We start from the raw sequence: 17,209 nt of genomic DNA on the forward strand, positions 1-17,209 counted from the left end.
ATTTCTAAAAATAGATATTTCACTTTCAATAGATATATTTTGCATGTCTGTGAGCACAGAATTTCGGTTCATTTTTTTTTTGCCATGCTCAAGTTCACAGAGACCTAACCTTAGATGGCAGAAAGAGCACTGTTTGCTTTCATTATTTTACAAAAGCACAGTGTTTTGTTGTTATTGTGAGTGCACACAAATAAAAGTAAACCTTTTACAAATTAAAATGACTCTATATCAGCAAAAATGACAGTATTTTAAGTTTAATGCAAGTGATTGCACCGGTACCTCAAAGTGAACAGTCATGCAGTGAGTGCAATACTATTCAGGTTCCACACTTCATACAAACACTTGAATAGCACACACCTTTCTAGGTTAATGTTAGAGCGAGCAGCCATGTCATGTTTCTACTACTTACATGTTTCAAATGATTTTTGAAACATGTAAGTAATACATGTAAGTAGCCACATTGAGGTCAGTGAATGAAACAAACGTTTGGATTCAGATGTAGTGTATTACCACATAGACCAGCTGTAAATAATCTGTCTTCACAGACTATGTGACCTTGCCACTTCGTGTAGAATTTTCTTCATTGCCCTAGCAACAGATGACATGCATCATTAAATGTCTCTCATTAATCATACTACCCTTTCAAACCAATCTGTTACATATTTATCTATCCGTTTTATGTTGTCGTCTTTTTCCTCATAAGGCACACTAATGAAACTTGGCACATCTGAGACAGCTCTATAATCAATAAATTAGAAGATGTTTACAAATCAGTTATCATTATTACAAAAACATCCACGAGAACAACCTGAGTTTAAGTCTCTTAAGTTATTGAATGGTAAAGGGTGCATGATCACACATTGGTTCTTTAATCGTCTTCACAAATAATTTGATATTCAATGTATATACAATTTACTCTGTATACCAAGTCTGCAAAGAAAATGTGTCAAACATCTGATACAGCCTAGGAGCTAACCTGAATGTATTAGCTACAAGCCTAATAACAGTGCAATGACGTACCACAATTAATTTTTAATTACACAATTAACCCCTTTTAACACAGTAGACGTTGAGAGTCTTACAAAAGTTATATTGTTTACAACGCATAAGAGAGCTTAATTTTCAGAAAGCGCTCGTGTGAGACTGAGAATGTGTGACCAGAGAAATATGATTAGAAATTTGCTGCTCTGGGGTGACTTAAGCACAGCGTGTGAATACTTAGAGGTCCTTGTGAAAGATTTTCTGTTGCCTGGGAAACACTTACGACAGCATTCTTTGAGGACCAGAGTCTGCATGTTGGCCAGCTTTCTCTCCCTTTGCAAGAACTGTTCTCCACGGAGACATGGCAGGGACCGCATCCAGTCAGCAGTGCTGCTCCCTGTGGAGAAAGAAGAGAAGAGAACGATAGTCTGAGAATGCAGAAGAGTGAATTGAAGGTGTTAATCACGTCCAAAGCAAAGTACCAGGTGAGAAACCTGCCTAACTCAGAACTGTAATATTGTTATTTCTTACAAGCATTGTTTTGGTTACATTAATGTCTTACATGCACACCATTAAGAAGGGCCATCTATCTTCTATGACACTTGAGCTAGATCAAAACGTAAAACAAAATTCATGAAAAAGAGCTCAAATTTAAGTATGCATGCATAGTCTAACCTTTAAAACCACAAAAGCATGTTAACTGTTTTATAACCATAGAAAAAGTTTCCGTTTCAGTTTAATTTAAGTTTATTGACACATCAGCTTCCATAGACAAAGTTTCCAGCGACAAGCATTTGCATGTCCATACTGGATACAAAACGCCTGACACAATCACAACTGAGCATGACAGAAGAAAAAGAAACCTATCTATCTGCAAATCCTGTCACTCATCACAGTCACAGTTGAGACAAAACTCATATTTACAAAAAAAGTATTTAAGTAGTTGTTGTCATGACAAGTTAGGACACAGTGTGGGGCACTGCAGATTGGTTCACATTTAATATTACTTGTTCTTTCACTTTTACTAATTAATTTAACATTTGTCCTCACTTCTTGTATTCCCAGGTCCCAGGTAAAACTTAAGATTAAAAAAAATATATTAAATAATAATTTTGCAATAAAAACATTTGATTAATAACTTCCTAGCAACACATGAATTCGCAAATATTTAAATGTTTTTAAAGCTGTTGTATTAACTACCTTTAAATACTTTCATATTAAATATTTAATTAAATTAAATTTCTAAAAAAAACATAAAATAATAATTACCAGTAAAAATAAACTCCATTGATTTCAGTTGATTTAAAATGACTATATATAATGGCTATGCAGTAGTGGGCTCTGAATTTATGAATTCAAAATAATAATAATAAACAGAAGCATAAAAACAAATCACTTTAAAGTTTTGTTTAACATGCTGTCAGTCCCAACATTAGAGCATAGACCTCGAAATGACTTCTCCAACTTGAAAGCCTAACCAGAGACAGAGGGTACAAATTATGTATTAGCTAATTTTTGAAAGATACAATTTGTGAATTGGTAAGTTGTTTATTTAATTGTTAAAAAGTACTTAGAAATGCTTAAAAACATCCCACGTACCACCTCTTTAGGTGAGCAGACACCTGAGGGGTATCCTGGAGTGCTCCTCATAATGCAGGTTCTCAGAAAAGTATATATTTTTTTGTAACTTTTATTTTTATTTTTTGGTGGGGTGGGGTGGGATTCCATTGTTTGGACTAACAATTAGTACCAATGTCGAACCATTGTTGCCATGTTAGGTAGCCACATAAACAACCAGCTTTCTTGTTTGTGTCTTGAGTTATCAAGGCTGAGTTATGGATCTTGCATAACCTTCTGAACTCCACAGGAGGCTCTGAACAAACACATGTATTCTCTGATCTTAAGAGCAGTAATTAACTCCGACAAAGATCAGAGGTGGGCTTCAATACAGTCACTCTTGCAGTACAAAAAGCCATTGAGACCACAAACCACAAACCACCTGATTACATGAGTAACAAATAGATGTTAATCAATGAGAAGACAAGGCAAGTCAAGAAATGATACTTTACGTGAATTAGCCAAAAGGGTCCATGTCAGGGCTCCAGACTGCAATTTAAGATTAGATTAGATTAGATTAGATTCAACTTTATTGTCACTGCACATGTGAGGTACAAGGCAACGAAATGCAGTTAGCATCTAATCAGAAGTGCAATAAGTAGTAAGTACAGAATATACAAGGTATACAATATGTACAATAACTATACAGATACAGTTGTGTTCAAAATTATTCAACCCCCTAGAGACTGCAGTACTTTACAAATACAAGCTTTTCTGAAGATCCAGGATATAATAAAACTTGCATCTATAACAGTTCACTGGCATATTAAAAGTGATATTGTCAATATATAATGTAATATATTTGAGTTATAAGATTTTTTAATAATACTGCTATGTCATAATTATTCAACCCCTATTCAACATTGCTGTTTTTAAATCACTTATTTGCATGGTGGGGAATAAAACAGTCTCAAAACACAATTAAGCCTTTAGAAACTCTATTAAAAACAGAATTAGCTTGAGCTGTTACACATACAGTTTGGCCCATGCATGTATTGAACTTGAGTAGCAAAATGTCAACAGAGATCTCACAAAAGCAAAAGAGAAGAAATATTGTATTACTTTAGAAAGGCTAAGGCTATATGATGATTTCCAAGACATTGAAAGTTCCTAGAGACACAGCTCTCAGCCTTATTCCTTAGCTTAAAGTGTGTTTTACCAGAAAATCTTTGAGGGTGTGGAAGAAAAAGCACAATATCATAAAATGTTTAATCAGAGCAACTGAGAAAAAACCTGCAATGTACAGCCAAAGACTTGCAAGATGACCCGATGAAAGGAGGAAAACCCTTTCAATGCAGTGTGTAAGAAGAACACTAGACAAGTATGGCCTTCATGTTGAGACATCTTGATAAATACCACTCTTGATCAAGAAGAAAAAAAAGCCAACTTGAACTTGATAAAATTCATTTGTGTGGACCTGTGGAGCTCTGGAGGAATGTTTTATGGAGTGATGTGACCAAACTGGAACTTTTTGGACCCATGGATCAGCGGTATGTCTGCTGCAAAAAAGGCAAAGCTCATAAGCAGAAGAACACCATCTCCATCATCAAACTTGGAGGTGGATCAGTCCTGTTATGGGGTTTCTTTACTGTAGAAGGAATTGGAAATCATGACTGTATGAAGGACATCATGGATTCTTTAAAGTGTCTGTTCTGTCGTTTGTCTCAATAACCAGTCTGTTTGGCTGTTATCTACTTTTTTATTAACACATTCTCAACTACATGACCATTCTCTCGAGTCACTCAACTCTCGCGATCACACCCCCTCTCTGTTCTCGCGATATCACTACACTACAGTGTCAGGCCATTTTGACAAGAATTGTGATGCCTTTGGTGCAAAAACTGAAGCTGATGATCAATGGACTTTCCTGCAGGCCAGTCATACCAAAGTACACATCCAAATCTACTACTGCTTGGTTCAGGGATCAGTCATAGAGTGTACTTGAGTGACCTGTTCAGTCTCCAGGCTTAATTCTCATTTCAAATATCTGGTTGAATTTGAAGAAAGCAGTGGCAATGTGAAAACCAAAGATTATCAGTGATCTGAAAGCTTTTTCAGGTGTGGAATGGGCCAAAACTGTAGTAGAGAGGTGACAGAAGCTTCTAAACACTTACAGACAGCGTTTATTGGTGATTTTAAAGAATAAAAGATTCTGCACAAAGGGGGTTGAATAATTTTGAACATGAATGTTTAGAGTCAATTTGATCATGATTCATCAATGTTCCATTCTCAGAATCACTCAAAAGTGTATTAACAAACTTTCTCTAATACTTTACTGATGCCTTTTTAAATTGATTTCATAAAATGTTATCCTCCACAGCAAATTGTCTTGCAAGTCAAGGGGGTTGAATAATTTTGAACACAACTGTAAGTATTATGGACATAATTTACAGATTTTAAATACTATTAGCATGATATACAGATAGGTGTACTATGAACATACTATACAGATGGATTATGTAAAAGTGTATGTACACTATAGGCAAAACTGTGAACATATGAACATAATTTACAGTATTGCAATGGACAGTAAAGTGCATAGAAAATATCAGTTTAGAAAATACTTCAACTTAAACGGTCACATTCGCGATTAAATGTTAGATGTGTGGATATCAGCAATATCGTTAACAATTCTCATTTATTATTGATACTACACACCGGCGGCGCCAGGGGGGGTCTTGTGGGGGTCTCAAGACCCTGCCAAAAAACACCTTGATCACCCATTTGACCCCCCCACCCTCTTCCTGGTTTATATATATATATATATATATATATATATATATATATATATATATATATCCGGGATAAAGATTAAAAAATGTTTCTCTTCAAACTACGCAGAACAATAATAAATAATAATTATTTCGTCATTTATTCGTACACTGAACCGAGAACCGTTTCTGTTGGACGCGTCCGATTCGAGAACCGAGGAGCTGATGATACTGCGCATGTGTGATTTAGCGTGAAGCAGACTGACACACAGAGCATCTGAACCGAACTGATTCTTTGGTGAATGATTCTTAACTGATTCTGTGCTAATGTTATAAGCATAGACAGTAAAATTAGCGCGGGTAAACTGAAGGCATGAATGAAGGGCAGTCATCGCCAATGACATTACATCGAGCGCAAAAGAACTGGTGAACCGTTTTTTTTTTCAACTGGTTTATTTGATCGAACTGTCCGAAAGAACCGGTTCACATGAGCACCTGCTCTTTTGCCCCTTAAGTGCCCTTTTGTCAAAGCAAAATTTCCTCGAATTTTTTTTTGTAATAACATTCCCTTTTGTGAATCCTTGCCCATGCCCAATCATAATATTAGTGCAATTTATTAATAATAATTTAGCCGTAAATAAAATGAACAACATGATGACCTTTCACCTGACGACGACGACCTCATCCGACCGGAACGATTCCTCACGCCGCACGCGCATTTTTTAATTGCTAGAGGATATTTTCAACACCGTGGCAGCTGGTAAGTGGTGTTTCATTCTCAGCAAAGTGATTTTGATGTTTATTTACTCATTATTATTTTACAAGAACTATGTAATGTGAGAACATGCAGATATGTTGTTTATATTGCTGTGTGTGTAGCCTGTAGTGTAGAAGTAACACTAGCGTGCTGTTTGAGGGAGAAATGTTTCACAGGCACCGAAGGGTCTGGTCTTTTTTATGTTTTTGACTAAACTTTTATTATATTACAGTACTTATTTATTTTTTAACACATAGAGTGCCTTAAAAATAATTATCACTTATTATATATATATTATATATAATAATTAACACTGGTAAGGCTTATTCAGATTTTCTCATTCTATGAATTATCATTATAAAAATAAAAACAATTAAATTGAATATAATTATATTTTAAATGTGACGCAAATATTTTTTTTTTCTACAATAGCAACAGTGTTTACAACAGCAAGACCACTTTAGACTGTAAACTCAATAATATCTCTCTGGAAATAAATGTAAAATTATCAATGTCAATAAAAAATGCATAATATACCTGACATCAATGTGCAGTGTGAAGGATATGAATAACTAATGTAGCTTGTCATTTGTTTACATTGCAAAGGTGTTAAATTTTAGACAACTACAACAGTAATAATAATATTAATCACTATATTCCAGTGTATCAGTTTTTTTATGTTTTGTATCAATATTTAAGGTGGACTTATTGATTAGGTGCAATAGTAGTAGTGATGGTTAAAATAATAGATTAATGCTGAAATAGTAAATTGAGCCTTGCTCCTAGATGGACAGAGAGTGGAAAGTAATAGATCAGATGAATAGATGGAGATAGAGGAAGAAAAAGAGGGAAATGTAGAGGCACAAGTGACAGAAAGAGAGCAGGTAACAGCAAGCCAGGAGACAGAGGCTGGTAAGAAAGAGGAACATGTAGAGGCACGAGCGTTTTCTATAGTTTTCACTATAACCGCTGTTCTTAATTAATCTGTAGAACAGAGAAGAAAAAGCCATCAGGTTGGGACAATTTAAGACATTTCGGTTTCTAATCCCAGAGCTATTATTATTTTAAACTTAAAATTGTCTTCTCTATTGTTTCTTTTTCAAAACTGAATCAAAGCATTTGCTGCTGTATCAATACATAATCATCCATATCGATACGCGAATCAGCAAGGAATGCATCACAATATATTGCTGTATTGGTATTTTGACCAGCGCCATTTAAAGCCTTGTTCCATGTGCCACTTTTATACTTTGAGCACCTGCCCCTCCAAAGGTCTCTGCACGGCCCTGTTCAGAGGGAGAGTCAGCCATGTTAAAAAAGTTAACAGCTTAAGTCATTTGTGGATTAATGCGTATTGGAGACACGAACCATTTCAAACGATTCAGTTCGATTTGGTGAACTGGTTCAAGAAGATCCGGTTACATCGAGTGATTCGTTCGCGAACCGGATATCACTAAACTGCAGTGTTTTGAACTCTCTCACAACAGACACGGAAGAGAAGAAAATGCTGAATAAATTTGTCGTTTTTGCTGTTTTTGGACAAAAATGTATTTTCGATGCTTCAAAATATTCTAACTGACCCTCTGATGTCACATGGACTACTTTGATGATGTTTTTCATACCTTTCTGGACATGGACAGTATACCGTACACACAGCTTCAATGGAGGGACTGAGAGCTCTCGGACTAAATCTAAAATATCTTAAACTCTGTTCCGAAGATGAACGGAGGTCTCATGGGTTTGGAACGACATGAGGGTGAGTCATTAATGACATAATTTAAATTTTTGGGTGAACCAACCCTTTAAAGTTTGTGCATATTGTTTGGTAAACTGCAATTGATTAATTAATTAAAAACAAAGTAGTTGATATGCTGTGTTGTTTTTGTTGTTTAGTAGCAGTAATATGCAGTTATTAGCCGTGTCCACTGTATTTGTTGTTGGTTTTCATGAGACCCCCCTTGAAATGACCAGGACCCCCCATTGCCCCCCCAATCAAAATTGTCTGGAGCCGCCACTGATACTACAGCTTCTTATCAAGTCTATTTGCTAAATGCTGTGTTCTGTTAATGCACTTCATATTAGTGGACTTGCCATCTAATACTTGCAATAAGCTTTGTTACATTTTACTAAAAGTATCAGCTTTAAAATTCTGCCAAATTCATAATGACATTCAAACAATAAATGCCGATTTGGCGCTCTTTAATCCGGCATGAGCGGTCGCTTTAGCACCTCAGTTTAAGCAGCACATGAACCCATCATATCTTTTTCTTTAACTTACTAGTACCAAATAAATATGAATGCACATTGAAATATGTCTAATTGGATCGCTCATTCAGGGTTTTTTCAACTGCTCAAAACCCGTAAAGCCTGTAAACAATGCCATGTAAAAATACATTTACCTTAGAATAACCATTCGGCATCCACAAGCTCAATTTTGCTAAATTTATGAGCTATATTGCATATTCATATTTTTACTTAACCTGTTGACATAAAAGACAACGCTGATAAAGACAAGAAAAGATGAGACATAAACACATGACAGTATGACTGAAATGTTAAGTGTTAATTATTTTTCAATAAAACACGTTTATTCTGTGGCACCTAAAAAAATAATTTGGCGCCAGTTTTATTTATTTATGTTTTCTTATAGGAGCCAATGGATCCTTCATTGATTATTTTTTTGTCTGGAGCCTTTGGCTGCTTTTTTCTTTATTAACCATGAAAAAGAACAGTTGTTGTATTTTAAAATGCTATGCTGAAAATCAAAATTGAACTGTACACACAAAATGCTGAAAATGTAAAATATTGACTTCTTTTCAGATTTTTGTTTATGACATTTACATCTTTAGTAAACATTTTCAAAATGCACAAAATAATATATATATATATATATATATATATATATATATATATATATATATATATTTATTTTATTTATTTTTTTGATAAAATGCTGTTCTTTGGCCAAAATAGAAGTGATGCTTCTCCTGCATGTTCAATTGAGAACTAGAGCAGTCTCTTGAACAATGCAGAGAACTTAATACATGACTTTAAAATCATATTTTAAAAAAGACATTTCAGAATCCTGTTCCCCTTTATAATCACTAAAAAGCTGTAACTCATTTCAGTTTATCGCAATCTCAGTTGCCTTATAATCAATGAAGGCCTCTACACTGCACAATAAATATCTTTACATTGTGTCTACACTTTGTTATAATGAGATGAACAAAACTGCAGCGTTGAGTGTATTCTGAATGAAAACACCTCTGACTGGCCAATGCATTCAAGAAATCAACAGATAAGTTGCAGATTGGCTAGTGGCTACATTGATCAATGCTGCAAAAACACACTGTAAATAGAATTCTTTCAAGCTCTCCAGAGTGTAAATGCAAAATGCACTCGATTGTTTCCCAAATATGTTATTTCGCCAGTTCCCTGTGCTCTTTCAAATGTATACAAAAAATACATTAAATGGAATTCATTCAATAATGAATATACACTTGAAATATCAAGATATTTTGAGAAACTAGCTTTATGATCATAAAAATATTGATGCCTTTAGAATCAGTATATTGACACCAAAGGTCTTTCATAAAGCAATCAGTTACCAGTAGCCATGTCAGTAGTGCTAGCGGGCACTTTAAGCGTGTAAGATTTTTAAATTTAGCATTTATATACATTAAATAACAAGCTGTATATCATTTTTATGGTTTTTACTGAAATAAGTATTTTGAATAATTTTGAAAATGGGTTTGTGTCGTCTTATCATATTCATCAATGTTAGAACCATTAAAGAAGAAAACCACATTTTCTGTATTTCATTTCTGGGTAAAAAAATGTATAAATATATATAATAAAAAGAGAATATTTTTATTATATAATAAAAAGAGAATAGAGAAGTCGCATCAGTCCAAAAATACGTCATGAAAAACATAAGTCGCATTGGACTATAAGTCACATTTATTTAGAGCCAAGAGAAAACATTACCGTCTACAGCCACGAGAGGGCGCTCTATGTTTTCAGTGTAGACTACAGGAGCACTGAGCAGCATAGAGCGCCCTTTCGCGGCTGTAGACGGTAATGTTTTCTCTTGGTTCATTTCTCTCGGTTCATGTCAAATTAATTTTGATAAATAAGTCACACCTGACTATAAGTCGCAGGACCAGCCAAACTATGAAAAAAAGGAAAACATGACTACAAGTCTGGGACTGTTCTATTGTATTTCCAATCCAGTGTTTTCCAGTGTTTGGACTAGGTGGAGTATATTTTCTCCTCTGTGTCATCTTGGTGACAGGTGGCCTCAGCTACTGCTGTGATAGATGAGACTGGGTTTAATTTAACTCTCATTTGTGCTGTGCAGCTTCCAGACTCTGCACCAAGAAGAGGTAGTGGCCTCTCTCACCTTTTACCTCCACATCAGGCACTGCATGGATGAAGAGTTAATAGCATGCTACCAAATACATGGGAATAAAATTATGCAACTTTAGCGTATAATTGTCAGCATATAATTTACAAACTCGTGATGTAAGTACCAGGCAGCATGGTACAATCATACATATTACCAGCCTTTATTAAACATTGCTCATACCAGGTATGTCCTTGTGGAGTATGGACATGAAGTCTCTCCATTTGCAGGAGCTGAGCTGGGAGGCCGCTGGGAAAGTCTCAGTGCTTATCACGCAGGAAAAAGAAAACAAAGCTCCCACCTGCAACAGGAAACACTTTTTGTCATTGTCGCCCCAGCTCCAGCTCTGGGAAATGTGTTGTTGGATGCAAGTTATCAATTTCCAACTATCAGTCACAGAGGACTTTGGAGTTGGCCTTACTTCTCCACGCAATGTGCGCAGTTAGTCCAAGAGTAGCTTGGCTTTGACAGATTTGGAAGCCAAACCTCTGTTGAAGAATGTCAAGGTGTGAAACAATACAAAGAGGAAAATTACAGTGCAGTTTACAGTATAAACAGTCACGAGGAACATGCCATCTCAACAATCCTTAGCTCTGACTTCACCGTGTGACATTGAGAAAACAGGCAGAGTTAGTAAATGGTTGCACTGGTTTTACCAGCCACAAATTTTTTTAAGCAAATCTTATACATTCATATACTTTAACATTCAAAAGTTTAAAAGAGGTCTGTTGCTCACCGAGGTTGAATTAATTTAATTAAAAATACCATGAAAACAGTAATATAGTACAATAGGATTACAATTAGAAAAAAAGAAAAAAAAATGTTTCTATTTTAATATTTCAAGAAACATTTATTATCCTTTTCAGGATACTTCCATGAACACAAAGTTTTTTTTTTAAATATATATTATAAATGTCTTTACTGTAACTTGACAAATTGAAACATGTAATACTAACCCCTAACTTTTAAAAAGTCTCTTTGGCTAAAAGTATCTGACAAATGCTTACGTGTAAAACAGATTATTATGATTATTTTCATTAATTTTTAAAGCTTTCAGAACATCAACCAAATACTTCCATATATACAGTAGTGAACAAAGGGAATACATCATGTTGTATCATCTAAAGGCACTACCTCTTAAAAAAATCGGTTATTTATACTCAAGGAGGCAAATTTATGTCCATTTTCATTTGCATTTTTGAGAGAAACTAATGATATTCATTCTGATTGGTCAGTTTATGAATACAAGGAGACTTTAGGTCTTTTCTGATATCTGTACAGTAATTTAATTGAACTTTTTATGCATTAAGTGTATTTTGGTATTTCGAGTTATGTGTATTAGTAAGATAAAGGTTTAAGAATGGTCACCCAATCTTGTATCCTCTAACAGACTGCCACTGTTTATTGATAAAATGCACTAATGGACTTCTGTGGAGCCTTTAGTCTTTTAAGAAAGATCAAGTTCAAACTCTGCGCTTGAATGGAGATGAAATCGACTAAATCAGTTCCAACACAGGCTGGTCACACTGAAATACCTAAAACACACAAAACCAAGCAAATATACATATTCCAAGCAACCTAAAGTCATAAAATATTCATGTTCAGGGAGAAATTTACATTTTGTGTCTTTGTAGAGTCACCGACCATAAAAATTAAAAAAAGGCTAGTCCTAGTAGACTGTAGATTCTGTCAAGCCATTAATGCATTATTCAAAGAAAGGGAGGAAGAGGACCAAGGAAAAACATTAGATGACAGAGCAGTTTCAGCCAAGCAAAGGGTTATGTGACCAACAAATTAAAGTGTTACTGGCTGTGACAGCAGCTGGCAAATGAAAAGAAACAAAAACGGCCCTTTACGGTTTATTTACAATTAGGAGAGTAACAGATAAAGCTGTTTGAGGGCTGCTGGGCGCTTGTGCCCCTGAATGATGAAACAAAATCAGCTTTGTGCTCAGACAGAACTAAACCAGAGCTTTGGGGCTGGAAAATGAGAGGCTGAGAGGGAGCTGGCAACATTTCTAACTCTTTATCAGCTCTTTCAGCTTCTATACAAGAGAAGGCGCGCAGAGATAGAGGAAGTCAGTTTTGAAGAGATCTGCTCCATTATTCAGTAGTTCTGAGCCCACAGAAAAGAAGAGTACAATGTGACATGGTGAAATTAGTTCTACGCTATATTTTAAGTCTTAAAAATCCTGTTGCAAATCCCTAAGAGTTATGAAATGAAAAGGAAGATGATAATAACATCATGTTGACAATTTTGAGCAAGATAAAAAAAGACTGTCAAATCAAATCATGTAATTATATCCGTATTTTCACAAGTGTTTATCAGAGAATCAGGGTGTATGATAATCTATGACAAATAGATTATATATAAAACTCCCCAGGTTATCCAAAAATTGCTATTAGTGCAGTATTACACAAAAAAAAGTACATAAAAAGCTGTATCGTAATAAAAAGTATTTGTAAAAGTGTGTGAATGCCTTTACATTATATAGCAAAATATCAAACTAAGTGGCATTTGTTTTAAATACATATAACAAACAATTTAAGCAAAGCATTTCACACAATAATTATCAAAAGATAATTATTAACTAAACCATTTGCAGATGCCATTTTTATATTCTCTATATAATGCAATGGCAATTAGACATTTTAAAACGGAAATTACATGGAATCATATTTTGCTGTTTAGGTTACAAAACAGGAAGATGTTTTGAAAGTGTTCTTTCCATCTTTCACATTGCAGTATTTTGTAATGGATTACTGAAAGAGCTCTGAATGAACGTTCGCATGAAAGTGCTGTCGTCATCTCTCTTCAGACATGATGGTAACAACTGCAGGTCTTACTCTGATACAGACTAGAATAGCATTTTCACACTGATTGCGGTGCACATAACAAAAACATAAAGTTCATAAGCACTGTGGGTATAAAATAAAAAAAGTTAATGGTACTAATCAGCAAAGAAGCAGTGAATGTGAGACTGTGGGGTGTAATCGGCTCCGTTGGGAGGGCTGAAGTCTCCACTACTGCCACTGTGATGAATCTAGAGAGGAAAACTCATTACGATTGCAATCCACACTCTCACTTTTATGACAGAACGACAGTGTAAGAGATGCAGAAAGAGGGAAAGAGAGCAAGAAACAGCCACAATAAAATTTAGAGTGCCTCTTCCGTAGGGCCACAAATGTGCTGGATAATTTCAGTCATCTTGTGAAACAATCTTTAATAGCGTTGTTTGATACTTAATATTAAAAGCTTCATATGAGATCTCATTCCCCGTTTCTACTAGTAAGAAACTCTTATGGGTGGCACCGACTCAAATGTGCCACCTGAAGAGTCACAAACGTAGTTCCCAAATAGGTTTCATTTGTTTGACATTATCCCTTCAAACTCCCAAATGTAATTAGTTATTGGACAGGGCTCAACAGTAAGGCCTTTCTTCTGCTGGTTCAGTTACACCAGTAGTTCTGAACAAGTCTGGATTTTTTCACTGGTCCAAATAAATAAATAAATACAGTTTCTACAGCACATGAGTGACAGAAACTCATAAATAGAAAAAATTATTGCCGTTTGCGTCTAAGAAAACTTCCACCTGTATTACCTGTATAAATGCTTTTAATTCACTTTTGGCCCAGAAGATCCAGAGTCTCAGATCTTTACTGGTTGTGCTCTCTTTCCTTACCCACACTTAAGCACACACTGCACTGTATAACTGCTCTCTTCTCGCTAAGACATCAAATTTCCCTCAGTCAAATTATTTTCTTTACATCTGCATGCTTACTGAATCTTTCTATCTTTGACTTCGAGTCACTGTTTTCTCATCCATAATTTCTTGCAAGTGTTCGCCCTCTGCTGGATAGAAGAATATCTATATCTTTATCAAAGGTGACCTGTGCATTTTTTATTTTATTTATTTATCTATTTTTAATTGAAGCACTGCCCATGATCATATTTTAGAGACAATTATGGTAAAGCAATTCATAAGTTGCTTTTTAAAGCGTAAACACTATGGTGAACAGTGTTATTTTAGTATTATTTACATATGTATAGATTTTTTGTAGTATTTATTAACATTTTAGATTAAACTGCAGTAATTTTTGTTTTAACATTTATATTTGTTTTAGTTTTGTATTTTTTAGTACTTTTATTTTATTTACTTTCATTTTCAGTTAGCTGTAGTTCAGTCAGGATCATGATTAAGATTATTTTAGAGGTCCTGAACATTATTTTGACAGCAGGCTTCGCTGTGAAGGGTTCAGATTCTGAGCTGTCCACAAGCAAACCTCACAGAGTTTTGAAACCCCCGAAGCCTAATCCAATTAAAATCATTTTTTAATATGTAACAGATATAAAATTCCATGCAGATGTTATACAGGTCTGTAAACGAGACTGGTCAACTGGACAATATGCTAAGTGATCATGTACCCCCAGGGCATCCAAGATGTAGGGGATTTTGTTTCTTCTGTAGAACACAAATTATGATTTTTAGCTTCAGTCGTTGCAGTGTCTCAGTTGTACAATGCATGGCAAATGGTAACAGAATCTATGAGAGTAAAAAAAACATGCACAGACAAATCCGAATTAAACCCTGCAGCTCGTCAAGATACATTACTGTGTAAAGACAAAAAAACGATCGCTCTGTGCAAGAAACTGAACAGTATTTATATTGTTTTTTTTTACCTCTGATTCATGCAATGCCCGAACTCTTGTGAATGAGCTTCACAGCAGCAAGCGCAAAGCATTCTTCTTCCTCTTCTTGCATTACTTTGTTTTATTATACATATGCTAACAAAGGGGCTTTAGAACAGTATAATGTACCTTTTTCTCTCTAATATGAAGTCCACCTCTCCAAATCTCCCTCCCATCCACAAAGTTGTAAATCACTGATGGAGAACATAAGTGGGAATCTAGGTACAAGACAGCTTTCTGCCACCTTTACAGAGCAGAAACAAGAGAAGCAGGGCGAATATGAACAGCAGGACTCATAAATAGAAAGGATTACCTCAAGAGCAGAATATTACTATATAACATTAGATTTTACCCTGCACTGTGTTCAGTGACCACGATCATATGTGCCGAATGCCATGCCCTCGTGTGCTTCAAAGAGTCAATCACAGGCAACATATCCTTCAACCCCACTTTCTCATCCACACACAGAACAATAACATTGAGTAAAGACTTCCCTGCAATCAAGAACTTATATTACATCAATACGACAGTAACACTATGATAACGTCATCTGCTGTTAACAAATTTTCTCAATTGTGTAATACGAAATAATGAAACCACTACTACGATTATAACTTTTTAACACCCAAAACTATTTAATGTTATAAAATGGTACCTGGAAGAGGAAGTTTGTCTGCTAACTAATGAAGACCTTCAGCTGCCTCTTCAAATAGTCTATCATGATCAGTCATCATGGGAAAAAATTAACTGAAAATAAATGTAAACAAACAAGTGTCAGTGATCAACTTATAAATGACATAAACTAATCCCTGAAACATGATTCAATCTTTGGTCCTATGCAGTTCTTTAGTTTGAGATATTATGGGACAACATTACATCATCAATCAGAAGCTGTCACTCTGCGTGGGACAGGTTCTTTGTGAGCGCACTCTGTTCCTCTTGCTTCTGAAGGGCAGCGATGCAGCTGTCTAGAGCAGACGGCTCTGATTCCTCACTGTCACTGTCCCACTCTGAGCTGCACCACTGGAAATACACAGTAAAGTGTGTGTGTGTGTGTGTGTGTGTGTGTGTGTGTGTGTGTGTGTGTGTGTGTGTGTGTGTGTGTGTGTGTGTGTGTGGATGATCAGATGCACTATACCAGGAGTTTTCAATCTTTTAGATGTGAGAAACATATAAATATGATCATCCTCATGCAAATGACCCCATCCTACTACATCCTCAACTCTGTCCTTTCATGTATAAAGACCCGTTTTATACTAACTTAAATGTTTATAATATGTACTATACTAATTTAAAATATTATTTAGAAAATATTTATTAAGTTAAAACACTTTTCTACTCACTATAGTACTGTGTAGTGTTAGATGCATATTCGTTATTTTAATCTGATTTATATTATTTATTGTCAGTCTTATATTGTTTATTGTTTGAATCAATATAAATTGAATTGTAAATAATTACTAAAATACAATTTAAAAATAATTTTAATCTAATTTTGTATTTTATATCGACTTTGTAGTTATTTTGAAATATTTTATATTTATATACCCATTTCAATCTAGTTATTTATTTATTAATTTAATGGTATTTATAGTATTTGTACCATAACTGGCTTGAATGGCAAAGCACCATCTCTGTGGGGCAGAACTAGGACTCGGACAGCAGGCTAAATGGATTTAAACAAACACAAAATCAAACTTCACACCAACACTTATGGAAAATGGAGAGGCAAATGAGGTTACAATGCATAAACCTACCTGGAAACGGAGAAATGCGCGTTTAATTCGAATTAGAAATGTTCTTGAGATTCTCAAACACTTTTTTGGTTTCAACAACCCTTGCAATAAAACCAATACATCCTCACTCTCAATATCCAATACGCGCTACCTAAAAAAAAAATACAGTTTATAAATAACAATACATGGAGCTGGGTTGAACTAAACCATAATTGTAATCGTATACTTTTAAATTACATCATCAAAGTAACATAAGCTCAAAGCATTAAAATTATAACTATTGAATATGGAACCACATTTTCATTCTGTTGGT

The 17,209-nt window shown here is 34.9% G+C and overlaps 1 pseudogene; it reads right to left on the reverse strand.

Annotated features, from left to right (window-relative positions):
- The window catches only part of LOC132103481 (mdm2-binding protein-like), a 30,721-nt pseudogene extending 13,583 nt beyond the window's left edge, over nt 1-17,138 (reverse strand).
- Nucleotides 17,139-17,209: the final 71 nt, after the last annotated feature.

Source organism: Carassius carassius, chromosome 24, assembly GCF_963082965.1.
Source record: "Carassius carassius chromosome 24, fCarCar2.1, whole genome shotgun sequence".
Lineage (NCBI taxonomy): Eukaryota > Metazoa > Chordata > Actinopteri > Cypriniformes > Cyprinidae > Carassius > Carassius carassius.